Here is a 16,047-nt window from a genome sequence, read left to right on the forward strand (position 1 = left end):
ATTTCGGATTAGTCACAGCAGCATTTAATGGTGATAGGCCCTGTGTGCTGTCTTGAGACGTACGTCCCTTTTAACATTAGAGGCACATGTGCTTTTCTTTAGGCAATGTCTCCCTTATAAGAGTCGGTCACAATTTATAGGACTGCCTCACAGGAACACGATTAGCGAAGACACTTTCATACCAGGATGCAGTAGCTGCTCTAGTTAATTTGCTAAATTTGCCGATTTTAAATCGGCTTTAAGTAAGTTTACATTGACATTGGGTTGAAAACCTTGTATTCTATTGAAATTTCTGCCAGGTACACATAAATGTAAGTTCGGAATACTGTACGAGACATATAGCGCACTGTGTAGTGTTGTAATTCAGTAGACATTGCGATCTCTCTTATATATATTTTTAAGTTAAATGTCTGTAATCTTTTGATTACACGCTGCCGCAGTAAAAACTCCTCACCGTGACCGCTATTTACTGTCAAACTCCTCGCATTGAAAACTTTATAGCCATTGATGACGCTGCGGTAGCCTCTTGGCCTCTTACAGCGCATGTACCGCTCTCTATGCACGCTTTCTTTACATCGCTGCCAAAACTAGACAAAAAATTGACCTTTGAATTATGTATTACCCACACAGCCAGAATTAGCCTCGCCGATGTTGTTTCGGGTGTGTATACTTAATACAATGAGAATGCTTGTATATGCTTATCAAGTAGTAATAGAAAAAAAGACTGAGACGTCCGATCATTTGTATTTTCTGACATCACTTACTTCCTCATTATCGTGACCTCAGCCTTGTTCAACATTTCTGTAAAATTTGCTAGGGATGGCAGTGATGTAAAGCGAACGTAGAGATCGGCGCAGGCGCTGTAAGGAGTATGAGCCGTAATCGCTCAGAAACCCGTCTGTCTCGCGTTGCTGGCTTTGACGCTCTGGGGCGCTTGATACAGTTTGCTGACCTAACTACGACACGTCGAAGCACCTGCCGAACTTGCGGGGGTGTTGGGGTGTTGGGGGTCATGTCACCAGGTGCAGTTAGCCCATATAACCGTCTAGTTAACCATCCAAATCGAGTGCTGTCTGTGACCCACACCAACAATTAACATACGGGCACAATCTCAGACACATATCCACGGATTATCCGTTTTATTTCGATGATCTCTCAACGTGCATTTTTTTTCACAAACTGCAGTATCCCAGTAAAGTCTTGTCATGTAGAACGAACACCATATGTGGTATGTTAATGTTGTGTCAAATGGGTCAGATCGAGGTACTAGCTATAGCCATGAGTTAGTACTGTTTTGGTATCCATCATGAGAGATTTTCCGCTGACACACGTGTTTTGCGTCATAGGAACTTTTAAACCCAAATCTCTGCTATATAGACCGATTTCCTTGCAGACCAGAAAATTCAGAAAATGTGGTTTGGTTTGGCATACTACAGATTGAGAATAAACGATAATAGAAAAGAATTAAAGCCCCCATTTCATAGGACAACGGCTGTCTATGCTTTCAGATCTGACCAATCAAATGAAGAAATTATCCTATTCAAATTTTAAATCATTCGGCATGTGAAGTGAATTACCGAGAAACAAGGCAGAAGATAGGGTCAATCGTATGTTAGGATTATATGTGGGCTCACGGCCTCATAGAGGAAGAGTCAAGGGAGATAAATCTTGCATCACTTGAGGTTGCATTGCTTACGTGGAATTCGCTCAACATTTCATAAACATGGCGACAGCTGCAGGTGTGTGAACTCATGAAACAAAACACTGGGTTTTGTTAAATGCTCACAGAAATGGTTCCATTGGCCTTTACTTCCGGTTGTGCAGATATAAATAATCGTGGATTCGCCTTTTTTGGAGGCGAAATTAAACTGCCGAAGCAGCAATAGGATCATACTGTGACCGACATATCACGTGCTCTGCAGTTCTGCGTTTTCACAAAGGGTTATCATTACGGTTTTTTTTTTGTATTGTTTTTTTTTTTACCATAACCATGCCATTAACCTGTGCTTGTTGTCATGGTAATGAAAATGACGCTTGTTGTTTACGGTATATGATTCATTTTTTACTGAATACACTGAATGCATGTTCTTTGCTTAATTTTGATCAAATGAATTTTGCCATCCCTCAGTCGAAATCAAATTTGCAATTACCTAAATTGACGGTAATATTTACCTAAATTGACCTAAATATTTGAGCAAGCACGAACTATAGTTCTGGCGTATGGGACCACGTATTGGTGGAGGTGTTTCACCTTCGAGTCCTTGCCAGTAATTCGTTTTCCACAGCATTCGGTGGTAAGCTCTGGAATGTTAATTTACTTTTAGGTGGACAGAAGATATGAAGTCTTTTGAAAACGGCACCCTAAATGGCCATAAGTACAATGCAGACTGACGGATTTTGTCGCGAATAAGTTTCACAAAACGCCATCTGTTCCAGGGACAGTTATCCGTAATACAACTTTTCGGCCCACATTTGTATACATGTACTATAAAGTAAAGTTTCCCACGTTATGGAATTAAAATATTCGGAAATTTTACGAATTGTTATTACATAGCCTAATAACGATGAAGATACACAAATAACATGACGGCTTCCATCAAGTCTGAAGGTCAGAGCGTGACGACTGTGAGTTGTAAGAACCCTGTTGGCTCCGGCTTTCCAACGGTAAAAAATTGCTTCCTCATTTAGCACGAAGACGATTCAATATGTAGATCACATTAGATACCACTGAAGAGTTTCTCAGTAAGATTTAAGGAATAGTGTTTGAGTATAAAAACCAGTGAGATAAAGAACTATGTAATGATAGAATTGAAAAGACATGAGATTGTTTATGTGTGTTTGTGTACTCTATTTTAGTGAGCAGCTAACAAAATTAATGTTTCACAGTGTAAGATAGCACAACCTCTGTGTTTACTTTAGTTCATTAACTGATTATTTACTTCTTTGGGATTTTAAGTCCTTTAATGATGTGTTTTCGAAAGTTACATTTTATAAGTTATAATTTATAGTATTGCGCCTGACTCAAGGACCCGCTATTAAGAGTTTACAACATAACAACATTTATAGTTCTATGTGGTTGTAGCACAGAGAACAACAATACAAGTTATTACCGTCATTGCTTTTGTGACCTTGTAGGTGACATGTATATGTGCTAAAATAAAAATTAATGAGTATCTTACCGTGACTTACAGGCATGGTACAAGGAAATCCGTTCCATATAGTGTCTTTAGAAAACAAATTCGGTTCCTTATTTTGAACAATAGCCATACAGGAAATTTCTATATTCACTTTTACAAGAAATTTGTTCCCCATATTGACCTTTACAAGAAATTTGTTCCTCATGTTGACCTTTACAAGAAATTTGTTCCTCATGTTGACCTATACAAGAAATTTGTTCCTCATGTTGACCTTTACAAGAAATTTGTTCTTCAAGTTGACCTTTACAAGAAATTTTGTTCCTCATGTTGACCTTTACAAGAAATTTTGTTCTTCATGTTGACCTTTACAAGAAATTTGTTCTTCATTTTGACCTTTACAAGAAATTTGTTCCTCGTGTTGACCTTTACAAGAAATTTGTTCCTCATGTTGACCTTTACAAGAAATTTGTGCTTCATGTTGACCTATACAAGAAATTTGTTCTTCATGTTGACCTTTACAAGAACTTTGTTCCTCATGTTGACCTCTACAAGAAATTTGTTCCTCATGTTGACCTTTACAAGAAATTTGTTCCTCATGTTGACCTTTACAAGAAATTTGTTCTTCATATTGACTTTTACAAGAAAATTTATTGTGTACTTTATAGATACAAGAAAATTTGGTCTGCGGTTTTTAATTTGCATTAATTATGTCACACATAATTATGTCATTATGAGTAATTATGTCAGACATAATGAGTAATTATGTCACACATTTGTAAGTAATTATGTCACACATTTGTAAGTAATTATGTCACACATTTATAAGTAATTATGTCACACATTTATGAGAAATGAAAAGAAAGATATTGTCTTGACGGAGGAGTCATATTTGATAATTGCAGATATGGATGAACCTGCGTGTTGCCTGTATTACACGTATTTTGTGATATGCAGAAGGAATCCAGTCGAAATTACTGTACTAGTTATAACTATGAAAGGCAAAGAAATTCTTGCTTACATTTGATTTTTTATTTTGACTTGATTAATCTACCCAAGGAAAAGTGCAATACTCAACATAAGGGATTAGCTATTAAATAAAGATCGAAATAGAAGTTTACACTTTTCTGTAGAATGTCAGTTAAAATATAATAATGGCAAAGGAATACATTTCAGCACAAGTTATTTACATGATGAAGTCAGTGTATTCATGGTCATTTATATAGAAGTTACCAGATTTATGTGAAACTTGTATCGTCTATATACGTAAATGGCACACTCAGCAATACATAAATGGCCCACCCTACACACGAATTGTATCAAAACCAACATGCATACTGAGCACCGTAGTTTGACACAAGAAGAATACAACTGGCCTATAGGTTTGGACAGGGTCTGATAAATGAATGATGTATCAGTTTATAAAATTAAAATAAACCAATTTTATAGAATTATAAGAATTAATTGTTATTGAATGTCAAAAAGATCTTATCTAGCTTTTCTAAACTTTGTCGTGCCTTGCATCATGTTCAGATGAACTTGGTTAGACACCAAGATTTGCCCTATGAAATTGCTTCGGATGTATATTGAGTACAAAGTGGAAAACAGTTTTCGTTGAATTTCTTATTACTACAGTTACAATAAACATCGTAAAAAGGTATATAAGCTTTAAATGTCTTACACGCTATAGTCCTTTGTTTTAGGATAAATACTTAAATCTTTGCACTACTAAACATTGTACTAATTAGCAGGTAGTTTAATTATTACATTGGTCCCAAATAAGAACATGTCACGGATGAATAAATCAAAGAGCAGATTCAGATGCAATTGAAATTATATGCGTTGTAAGAATAGTGCAGATTGTTGGACCTGAGAGTTTGCAAGTTATGCGAACATTCAGTACATTCAGTTCCGGTAAGCAGGCGTTTTGTAGGACCAATTCTGCACGTTATGTTTGCAAAACCTCACATGTTTATTTAATGTATTTGACCAAAAATTTTGTGTAAGACTAATTTACTCATGTTCATATTGTCTGATATTTTCTCTCTTAAAAAAGTGTTTTGAGGCTGGTTTAGAAGGTTGAATGATATCGTGCTGGAGAGCCATTGACATTGTAAAGGTGTTTTGAGACTGGTTTGGAAGCTTGCATGATATCGTGCTGGAGAACCACTGACATTACAAAGGTGTGTTGAGGTTGGTTTGGAAGGTTGAATGATATCGTTCTGGAGAGGCATTGATATTAGAAAGGTGTTTTAAGGCTGGTTTGGAAGGTTGAATGATGTGCTGGAGAGGCATTGACATTAGAAAGGTGTTTTAAGGCTGGTTTGGAAGGTTGAATGATGTGCTGGAGAGGCATTGGTATTAGACAGGTATTTTCAGGCTTGTTTCAAAGGTTGAATGATACCGTGCTGGACATTGGAAAGGAGTTTTGAGGCTGATTTGGAAGGTTGAATGATATCGTGCTGGACATTGGAAAGGAGTTTTGAGGCTGATTTGGAAGGTTGAATGATATCGTGCTGGAGAACCACTGACAGTTGAAAGGTGTGTTGAGGCTGGTTTGGAAGGTTGAATGATATCGTGCTGGAGAACAATTGATATTATAAAAGTATGTTGAGGCTGGTTTAGAAGGTTGAATGATATCGTGCTGGAGGACCATTGATATTATAAAGGTGTGTTGAGGCTGGTTTGGAAGGTTGAATGATATCGTGCTGGAGAGGCATTGATATTAGAAAGGTGTTTTGAGACTGGTTTGGAAGGTTGAGTTATATCGTGCTGAAAGAGCCATTGACATTAGAAAGGTGTTTTAAGGCTGGTTTGGAATGTTCAATGATATCGTGCTGGAGAGGCATTGATATTAGACAGGTATTTTGAGGCTGGTTTGGAAGGTTGAATGATATCGTGCTGGACAGCCATTGACATTGGAAAGGTGTGTTGAGGTTGGTTTGGAAGGTTGAATGATATCGTGCTAGAGAACCATTGACATTATAAAGGTGTGTTGAGGCTGGTTTGGAAAGTTGAATGATATCGTGCTGGAGAGGCATTGATATTATAAAGGTGTGTTGAAGTTGGTTTGGAAGGTTGAATGATATCGTGCTGGAGAGGCATTGACATTGGAAAGGTGTGTTGAGGTTGGTTTGGAAGGTTGAATGATATCGTGCTGGAGAGGCATTGATATTATAAAGGTGTTTTGAGACTGGTTTGGAAGGTTGAATTATATTATTATATCGTGCTGGACATTGGAAAGGAGTTTTGAGGCTGATTTGGAAGGTTGAATGATATCGTGCTAGAGAACCATTGACATTAGACAGGTGTGTCGAGGCTGGTTTGGAAGGTTGAATGATATCGTTCTGGAGAACAATTGATATTGTAAAGGTGTGTTGAGGTTGGTTTGGAAGGTTGAATGATATCGTTCTGGAGAACAATTGATATTGTAAAGGTGTGTTGAGGTTGGTTTGGAAGGTTGGGCGACATCGTGCAGGAAGAGCCATTGACATTAGAAAGGTGTTTTAAGGCTGGTTTGGAAGGTGCAATGATATCGTGCTGGAGAGGCATTCATATTAGACAGGTATTTTGAGGCTGGTTTGGAAGGTTGAATGATATCGTGCTGGACAGCCATTGACATTGGAAAGGTGTGTTGAGGTTGGTTTGGAAGGTTGAATGATATCGTGCTGGAGAGGCATTGATATTATAAAGGTGTGTTGAGGTTGGTTTGGAAGGTTGAATGATATCGTGCTGGAGAACAATTGATATTAGAAAGGTGTTTTGAGGCTTGTTTGGAAGGTTGAATGATATCGTGCTGGACAGCCGTTGACATTATAAAGGTGTGTTGAGGCTGGTTTGGAAGGTTGAATGATATCGTGCTGGAGAACAATTGATATTGTAAAGGTGTGTTGAGGTTGGTTTGGAAAGTTGAATGATATCGTGCTGAAGAGGCATTGATATTAGAAAGGTGTTTTGAGGTTTGTTTTGAAAGGTTGAATGATATCGTGCTGGAAAGCCGTTGACATTATAAAGGTGTGTTGAGGTTGGTTTGGAAAGTTGAATGATATCGTGCTGAAGAGGCATTGATATTAGAAAGGTGTTTTAAGGCTGGTTTGGAAGGTGCAATGATATCGTGCTGGAGAGGCATTCATATTAGACAGGTATTTTGAGGCTGGTTTGGAAGGTTGAATGATATCGTGCTGGACAGCCATTGACATTGGAAAGGTGTGTTGAGGTTGGTTTGGAAGGTTGAATGATATCGTGCTGGAGAGGCATTGATATTATAAAGGTGTGTTGAGGTTGGTTTGGAAGGTTGAATGATATCGTGCTGGAGAACAATTGATATTAGAAAGGTGTTTTGAGGCTTGTTTGGAAGGTTGAATGATATCGTGCTGGACAGCCGTTGACATTATAAAGGTGTGTTGAGGCTGGTTTGGAAGGTTGAATGATATCGTGCTGGAGAACAATTGATATTGTAAAGGTGTGTTGAGGTTGGTTTGGAAAGTTGAATGATATCGTGCTGAAGAGGCATTGATATTAGAAAGGTGTTTTGAGGTTTGTTTTGAAAGGTTGAATGATATCGTGCTGGAACAATGTGAACCTTAGAATCGAACATTATAACTTATGGCCTCTTAAAATGGACGACGTATCAAGATGCTAGAGGAAAAGGTCCTGTATACTGTTTCTTAGAGGCAACTATCCCTGGGTCATTATGATATAACTAAGCATTTATTGTTTTAATAATTTGTTTACGAATGTGGTTATACCGAATACTTGTAAATCGAATGAAATCGGCATGGTTTAGGTAAACTGTGACAGAAAATATGGGTCGACAAATCTGTCCTCGGCATGACGATATAATGCATCACAATCATTAAAACGTCATAATTTTGAGAGGTCTTTTAATTAATATAATATTAATAATATTAATATGAAGAATGTTCCAACTCCGTAAACCCAAATCCAAAACCAAACCCCAGGCAAATGTTCGACCGAAAGCAAAAGTAGAATTAAGCTTCATTCACAAACCCATATTTTTACATCCTCGAAAATCGAAAAAATATCTAGTCTACAATAAACACGTAGATGTTAAAACTTTTCTGTCAAAAGTGTGATGACAGTATAATACATTTATGGTCCGCGTTCATACGTGGCCTTAGCGTACTCACAGAGGTCTGTAGCCGTCGGTCCACTATACGTTTCTTCTGAATTAATATTTATTACCCGATATGTTTGGTTTTTTTCTTTTTGCAGGTCTGTAGCCGTCGGTCCACTCTACGTTTCTTCTGAATTAATATTTATTACCCGATATGTTTGGTTTTTTTCTTTTTGCAGAATCCATCGGCTTTGGACAAATGACACACATAAGATAAGCCAGTGGGTAACACACTGTACAGAGAAATCTGCCATGAAAGAGTATATCTGGTATGGACTCACCGGGCCACATACCATTTGGTTAGAAACTTCTAGGTCAGAAGTTTGTCGGGGATTTGGAAATTTTGTAATAGGCCCATCAGTCTGTATATTATAGACAGTTTTCGATCGTCTGTCCTCTCTTCCTCGCCCCACAACTTTCCGGACCAGGATGTAAAGCTTGCCTTGTGGAATCACCCATAGATGCTTGCCCTCGGGGAGATGAGCTCTTGGAGGCTTCCATATCAGGGTTATCCTCAAACCATGGTTCACCTATCGGAGTCAGAAACTCATGAAAATGTTGTTCATAGCGACATGCAAGAAAACGATGCTTCAGCGACTGAACAGCCTTGCTGTCAACAGGGGGATAGTGGGAGACAAAACATAATATCTTTCTCATCTAACAGTAATCTGACTTCATTGGCACATAACTCCGACCCTGCGTCTTGTGGAGGGAGTCAGCTATCCCACCAGAGGGCGCCACTAGAGGCACAGTTTCAAGCTGGTTTATCGTCACGACCCAGCAGTACAATCATGTGCCCTTACGGCTTGGATGGCCTTGGCAATGCGGCCGCGCACGAACACCGCTGTGGCTCTCGTGAAAACAGATCCTACAATGATATCCTGCTGGATGAAATAGCAGTGGAAGATTTAATTTGTTTTCAAGTGCCTTGTCATTGTCCACCTAAAGAAAGTGCTCCTGACATGACTAATCGTCCTCCAGAAAGTTTTCCTCCTGGAAATGTGCACCTTCATGGTACAAGAGCTTCAAGAGAAGGTGTTTCTCTACCAAGTGCACCATACGATGATGTTTTCCCTGCAAGCGCACCGCAGAGTGGTGTTCCTTCTAGAAGTTCGCGGGATAGTGATATTCGTTCCAGAAGTGTTACTCGTGTAAGCACAGCAATCGATGATACAGTCTTTGGAAGCATAGCAATGGATGGTGTGATTGCTGGATCTACACTCGATGATGGCATTCTGCCCGGAAGTGTACTGAACGATGATATTTTCTCCCGTACAATGGATTCCAAAAGTACTATACAGGAAGGACTATGTGATAAATATACAAATAATAGTGAGGATGTCCCTTACAAAAATGACCTGAGCGGAGCGCTGCCGTTTAAAAAACTTTTATATGATGGTGTCTCGTTTCTGGCGAACCCCGTCGGTGTAGAAACTTATGTCGTGAGTCAAGTTACCAAGCCCTCTTCCGTCGAAACACAGTCTGATTTAACAGATTCCGGTGAACAAACAACTGAAAGACAAGAGACAGGATTATCTCCTCGGGAGTTCAAACACTCCGACTTGCTCGTCCCCAATATCGGCGCACTGGCGTCGGTCGTGACAAAGGTACACTTTGAAAATCAGACAAATAATAATCCCGGTGCCGATCAACGACTGGAACATCCCAATAGAAATACCCCACAAAGACAGATTAGAATGTTGGACATTATCGACTGTGTTATACAGAACACCATAGCGGAACATAGCGAAAGACAAAGCGTGGAAGACAAGGACAGTAAGAGTCCATACTCCCAGGATCCAGATCATCAAGTGTGATCCAGCCTCTGACAATTTAGTGAAGTGCACAGTAATATATCATCCTGCTACACTGTGCAATGCAGTTACACATCTGTCACGTCAACTCTCATTTCCTGAGGAAAAACTGCCTTCAGTTTTTCGCGCTCCCAAATCATGTAAATGACACTGGCTGAAACCAGCCGTCTTCAATGTGGCATGACTTCAAATCGATTAAGATTGATCACTTACCACATACTGAGCGTTATAATTCAGAAATGAAGCGGAAGTTATTCACCGGAGTAAAGAAGCGGATAACACATGAGCTTTCTTTAATGCCGAAAGGCCATTTGATATCGTCAGTTTAAAATTTACGTTTAGAACACAGTAACGTAAATTCCTGGTTTAAATTTTAGGGGAAAAAAACTTTTTTTTTTTAGTTTCCTAAAAAAATTCTTCATGATGTGTGATTGAGTGGCGGGGTGGGGTCGGGGAGGCATACTTGTATGTAGCAGTCATTTTGAAAAATGGCGTGGCTAGACACGTAGCAAGTTTTTTCGCACAATAACAAAGGTATCTCACTTTCGCTTCTGTATATTTTTTATTCCACCTTTTTTTCGCCAATGTCCCTTTATGCGTATAAATTATCGTTAATTACAAAATTCATGTCTTTTTTGTATTAGATTTCAGAGGAATGTTCTATTTTTGATGCCCTGCATGTTAAGGGTAGCATCTTAAAATGTACTGCATGCACTGAGCCCAGTTTTAGCACACATATATCCCACAGTGACGCACGGGGAATATTTATTTATTTATTTATTTATTTGAATGGTGTTTTACGCCGTACTCAAGAATATTTCACATACGATCGCGGCCAGCTTTACGGTTGTGTGTGTGCGTGTGGGGGGAGGGGGGGGGGGGGTGAGGCAAAGCCCGGGGCAAACCCACGACCATCCGTAGGTTTGACATGATACACATGATGTGCTGTATTCGTACTTATTACATCAAAGCACACATATTCTATTTTGTATATTAGAATCCTTACATGTTAGTATAAATGTTAAGAATGGTATCTCCAAAGGACTTAAAATAGTGAGCTGACGTTTTTGCATTCATGTCTTTCCTCAGGCGAGTACTTAGTAAACTATTTTTAATGTTTGATAATAAGAGGCCTGACCGAGGCTTCATGAAGTGAACTTAGTTAAGTAAGACAGCGTATGTTGTGGAGATATGAAGTTAATGTATGTAGGCAAGGGCTACTTAACTCTAAATACGATTCATGAAACTGGCCCCTGAATAACTGATAACTTGCGAACGAATGAATTAATGATTATGGCTTAACGCCACATCTGCGATATTTCAGCCATATCGTGGCGAACTTGCGAACGAACATTGAAGAAGAAATTATATTTTGATAAATATGTTTTGCTATTATATTTAATATTGATCTCTATTCAATCTGATTGAAGATGAATGTCATAATATATTTTCTCTTTGTCTCCAGATTTTATGTAATGTGTTCACAAAATTTAATTTTCATATCGTAGCGATAATGATAAATTAAAATTTATCAAAATGCGTAGCTATGGTGACAAACTGTTTTGACTTTGTTGATTTTGAAACATTGTGACGTTATGACAATGGCGTCATAACCATATAACTAACGAAAACGGGCAAGAACTTCATTTTACTTCATTCGAACTAAGACATCTCGATTACGAATGTACAAAACAACATTCGTACAATTTTGGGTCGGATATCGTATCGATACTCGTACACCTTTGATCTTTTCTTTTAAATGCTCCCGAGAATATATTTCTTGTTGAGATTCCTTTTGCTGTATCATCTACTATATATACTCTCCCAAAAGAGAAACGCAACATCCGATTCGTTTTATCCAAATATGAATTTTTCAACATCATCTTAAATACAAAAATAAGCATCACATCACACTGAAATTTTTCACACTGGTTGTTCAGACTTTTAAGTTAATTACAATGTCAAAATTTATCACATTAAAGTCCATAGCACTCAGATGACGTCACTGCAAAGTCAATATCTGCTATGCCCACCATTAACCCGTAACACAGCGCGAATCCGTCTCGGCATAGACATAATCAATCGGCGAATACGGTCTTGCGGAATTCTTCTCCATTCTTGGTCAAGAGCCTGCAGCACTTCTTGCTGAGTTTGTGGCGCTAGATGACGGCTGCGCAAGCGTTTTCCCAAGTCATCCCACAAATGTTCTATTGGGTTCAAATCTGGTGATTTGGACGGCCAGGGCAGCACTGTTACGTTCTGGTTCTGGTATGCGGCTGAGCGTTGTCGTGCTGAAAAACTTCCCTACGAAGGTCCATTATGGGCAGCATGTGTGGCGTCAAAACCTCATCTCTGTATCGAGCGGCGTTAAGGTTACCTGGGATGTGCACCAGTTGAGATTTTCGGGCGTATGATATGGCACCCCACACCATCATACTTCCTCCACCGAAATTGTCGACTTCAAGGACGCAGTTCCTTGCGAACCTCTCATTTCGGCGTCTGTAGACGCGTGTACGGCCATCTCTTTTCTCCAGCATGAATCTGGATTCATCGCTGAACCAGACTCGCCTCTAATTTCCCAGATTCCAGTCCTTTAATCTGTTGCACCATCGTACCCTTGCGCGTCGATGCTGTTGTCTCAGTACTACGCCAAAGTAAGGACGTCTGGGACGTAAGCCGTTTTCACGGAGATGGTTCCTGACTGTCTGTGCCGATATTCGTCGGAGACCTGGGACATTTGAGGCTGTTTCTGTTGCTGTTACGGTTCGGTTTCTGAGATGAAGTAACCGGATGTAACGGTCTTGGGCTGCTGTTGTGACCCTAGGTCGGCCATAACGTTGACGGTCAGCTGTTGAACCGGATTGCTGGTACCGTTGCCAGAGCCGGGAAATCGTGCTCCGGTGAACATGATAAAGTCTAGCGACTGCATTCTGTGATTCACCGGCGAGGAGTCGACCAATGACGATGTTCCGGGTAGCGGTGTCTAGTCTTGGCATATCTTGGCAGGTTGGAGAAGCAACTTAGTGACTGAATTCAACGGAACGGTTATGTGTCTTTTATACCCATTAAATCCGCTTAAAAATACGGCATGATTCGCAGGTGCAACTGTCCTAAGTTTTTCTCTACGAATCCCTCGCGCAGCGTTACACAAAGGCCGACCCTTAAGTCACGTGTGACCAACAGACACTATCTGGTGTTTAAATTCAATTAGCGTACATTTACATTATAATATGATCATGTTGTCATGTCTCAATCACGCCAATTTTTTGAAGAATTTATGATTGATCTTATATATATATATATATATATATTATGTCGCTCAAACTCTTTAAATGCTCAAATGGTTTTAACTTTATTATATTTGTTGCTGGCTACTTTATTTGCATTAATTAATGCATGCGGGGAGAATATTTCATTGTGTTTCCTTGTGTATTTTTTCCGTTATCACTTATTCATTTTTAAATCAGTCTATTTTCTCTCAAGTCATTCCATGACCAAAGAGTGAGCTGTTTCATATCTTGTCACTGTTTCTCTTGTCATATATATATATTTGTACAGCTACATATATACAGGATAATCGTCGTTTTTGGGATAAACTGTGTTAAATCGCCCTTCTACGTTACAATCCCATTGTCCTTTCCCGGAAGTCTCTCGTCTCTTCGTCAGTATGTATATGTATGCTCTCCCATGTTGAGTGAATGCCATTTAATAACCTAATTCATTTCGTAGCCAAAGTTCTCAAAATGACGCCTTGTTCGAAAATCATTATTCGAAAGAAAATCGAGTTCAGTAACAAAAAGATATGTAACTTCTAACCCGGTGTGTTTAGATTTTTATAAACATGTCGACTTCGTTACCATTGGAAACTGCCTAAAAATAATTACAATAATTTTCCAAAACTTTTGAACAGTCTGAGAACTGATTGCATGGATTTTTTTCATTTCGAAGTGAGTGTTTATATAGATGATCTAAAGAGCCAGATTAATGTTGTTGGTCGTTGACATTCTTGTGAACTAAATACTTATGATATTCAATTCAAATATTTTAACTTTGTAGATTTTTGTTTGTCTTGCTAATTAACAGAATGCTGCTATCATTTTAAAAATGTAAGAAAATATTTTATAATTTACTGTCATCTGTGTTACATTACTGACGTTATTTAGATACCAGTGTCTCATAGTATGAGACACTTTGGAATATTTAATAAATCGACTGTTTAGCATATACCATTTTTTCTTTTAAGCATGCTGTGAATTCTGTTAGAAACAGAACACATATTTAATACAAGGAGGGTATAACTGCTTATTTGGTTTCAAGTTCAGATAAAATATTTAACAAATCTACAATGTATGATAATAAAACAAAAACTGTTATACATGTTGTCTTTGCTCTTCTTTCTCGGAGGTGAAGCAGAGAGAAAGAGAAACCGAAAAAAATGAGAAACCCCCTGGCTTAAAGGTGCAGCCGGATGAGCACATGGTAGAAAGGATAGGTATCATTAAAGACTCATCGTACTACGGTAAGGCGTTGTCCGTCCGTCCGTCCGTCCGTCCGTCCATCCGTCCCCCCGACCTTCCGTGCACTTTTTGGCGTTGTTTTATGTGCAGAATCGCTTCACTTAGACATTTGAAACTTGAGATGTTTATCCTGACCTATTGTTATTTCCTTACTATTAGTAAATTTGCCCGTTTCAAACGCCGAAAAATAAAAATACCCAAACTTTCGCGCTGTGCTCTGCCGTATACAACCAGTACGTGCAGCTTGCACTTTTCTTTATAGCACGTAAAAATTTAACCTAGCTGAACTACTGTTCTTAGCTGTTGCTGCTGGAGGTGATATCATGGCTTCCACCTGGGTAGTAGAAAAGCATGATTTCGATACATTTTAACAAACCCTTTCCCCCAAAACAATGCAGAAATTTATAGTGTATAAAACAACCTATAATTTTTACGTGGCAGTAATACCCAGTCAGTTCCCCGAAGTTATCAGTTAGGCAAACCTTGGACCCGATTTCACGAAATGCGCATGTGTAACGTTATATGTCTATACCACTGGCACGAAAGCCTGGTGAAAATGCATTCCAACAACAAATACTCTACAGAGTAACGTCCCTTGTGATGTTTTGCTTTTCAATGGCGTTAACACTGTATCTGCGATTTCCTTCACTTTTTAATTTCAGGAGCTAATTCACACATACCTAGCATTGATCGGCCCAGAAACCTTTTCGACTGTAGACGCTGAACTGCATACCTTTATTATATAAATATATGATCTTTGTTTTGCTCAGTAAATAATAATCACGTACAAAAAGTGGATATCATTGTTACATTCGTCGAGGAATCTTATCAAAGAGTCCAAGAAAACATTCTGCATAAAGCAAGAATCTCGGTGCAAGAACACAGAGATTTATCGTCAGAATTAACGGACATCTTCACAACTTATCATATACACTTACAATTTCACCAGACAAAAGTTTTTACTGACAACGAAAGGATTGAGGCATGGTACACAACATTTACTGAGAACGAAAGGATGCAGGCATGGTACACAACATTTACTGACAACGAAAGGATTCAGACATGGTGCACAACATTTACTGACAACGAAAGGATTCAGGCATGGTACACAACATTTACTGAGAACGAAAGGATGCAGGCATGGTACACAACATTTACTGACAACGAAAGAATTGAGGCATGGTACACAACATTTACTGAGAGCGAAAGGATTCAGGCATGGTACACAATATTTACTGATAACGAAAGGATGCAGACATGATACACAATATTTACTGACAACAAAATGATGCAGGCATGGTACACAACATTTACTGACAACGAATGGATTCAGGCATGGTACACAACATTTACTGACAACGAATGGATTCAGGCATGGTACACAACATTTACTGACAACGAATGGATTAAGGCATGGTAAACAACATTTACTGACAACGAAAGGA

Source organism: Liolophura sinensis, chromosome 10 (assembly GCF_032854445.1).
Source record: "Liolophura sinensis isolate JHLJ2023 chromosome 10, CUHK_Ljap_v2, whole genome shotgun sequence".
NCBI lineage: Eukaryota > Metazoa > Mollusca > Polyplacophora > Chitonida > Chitonidae > Liolophura > Liolophura sinensis.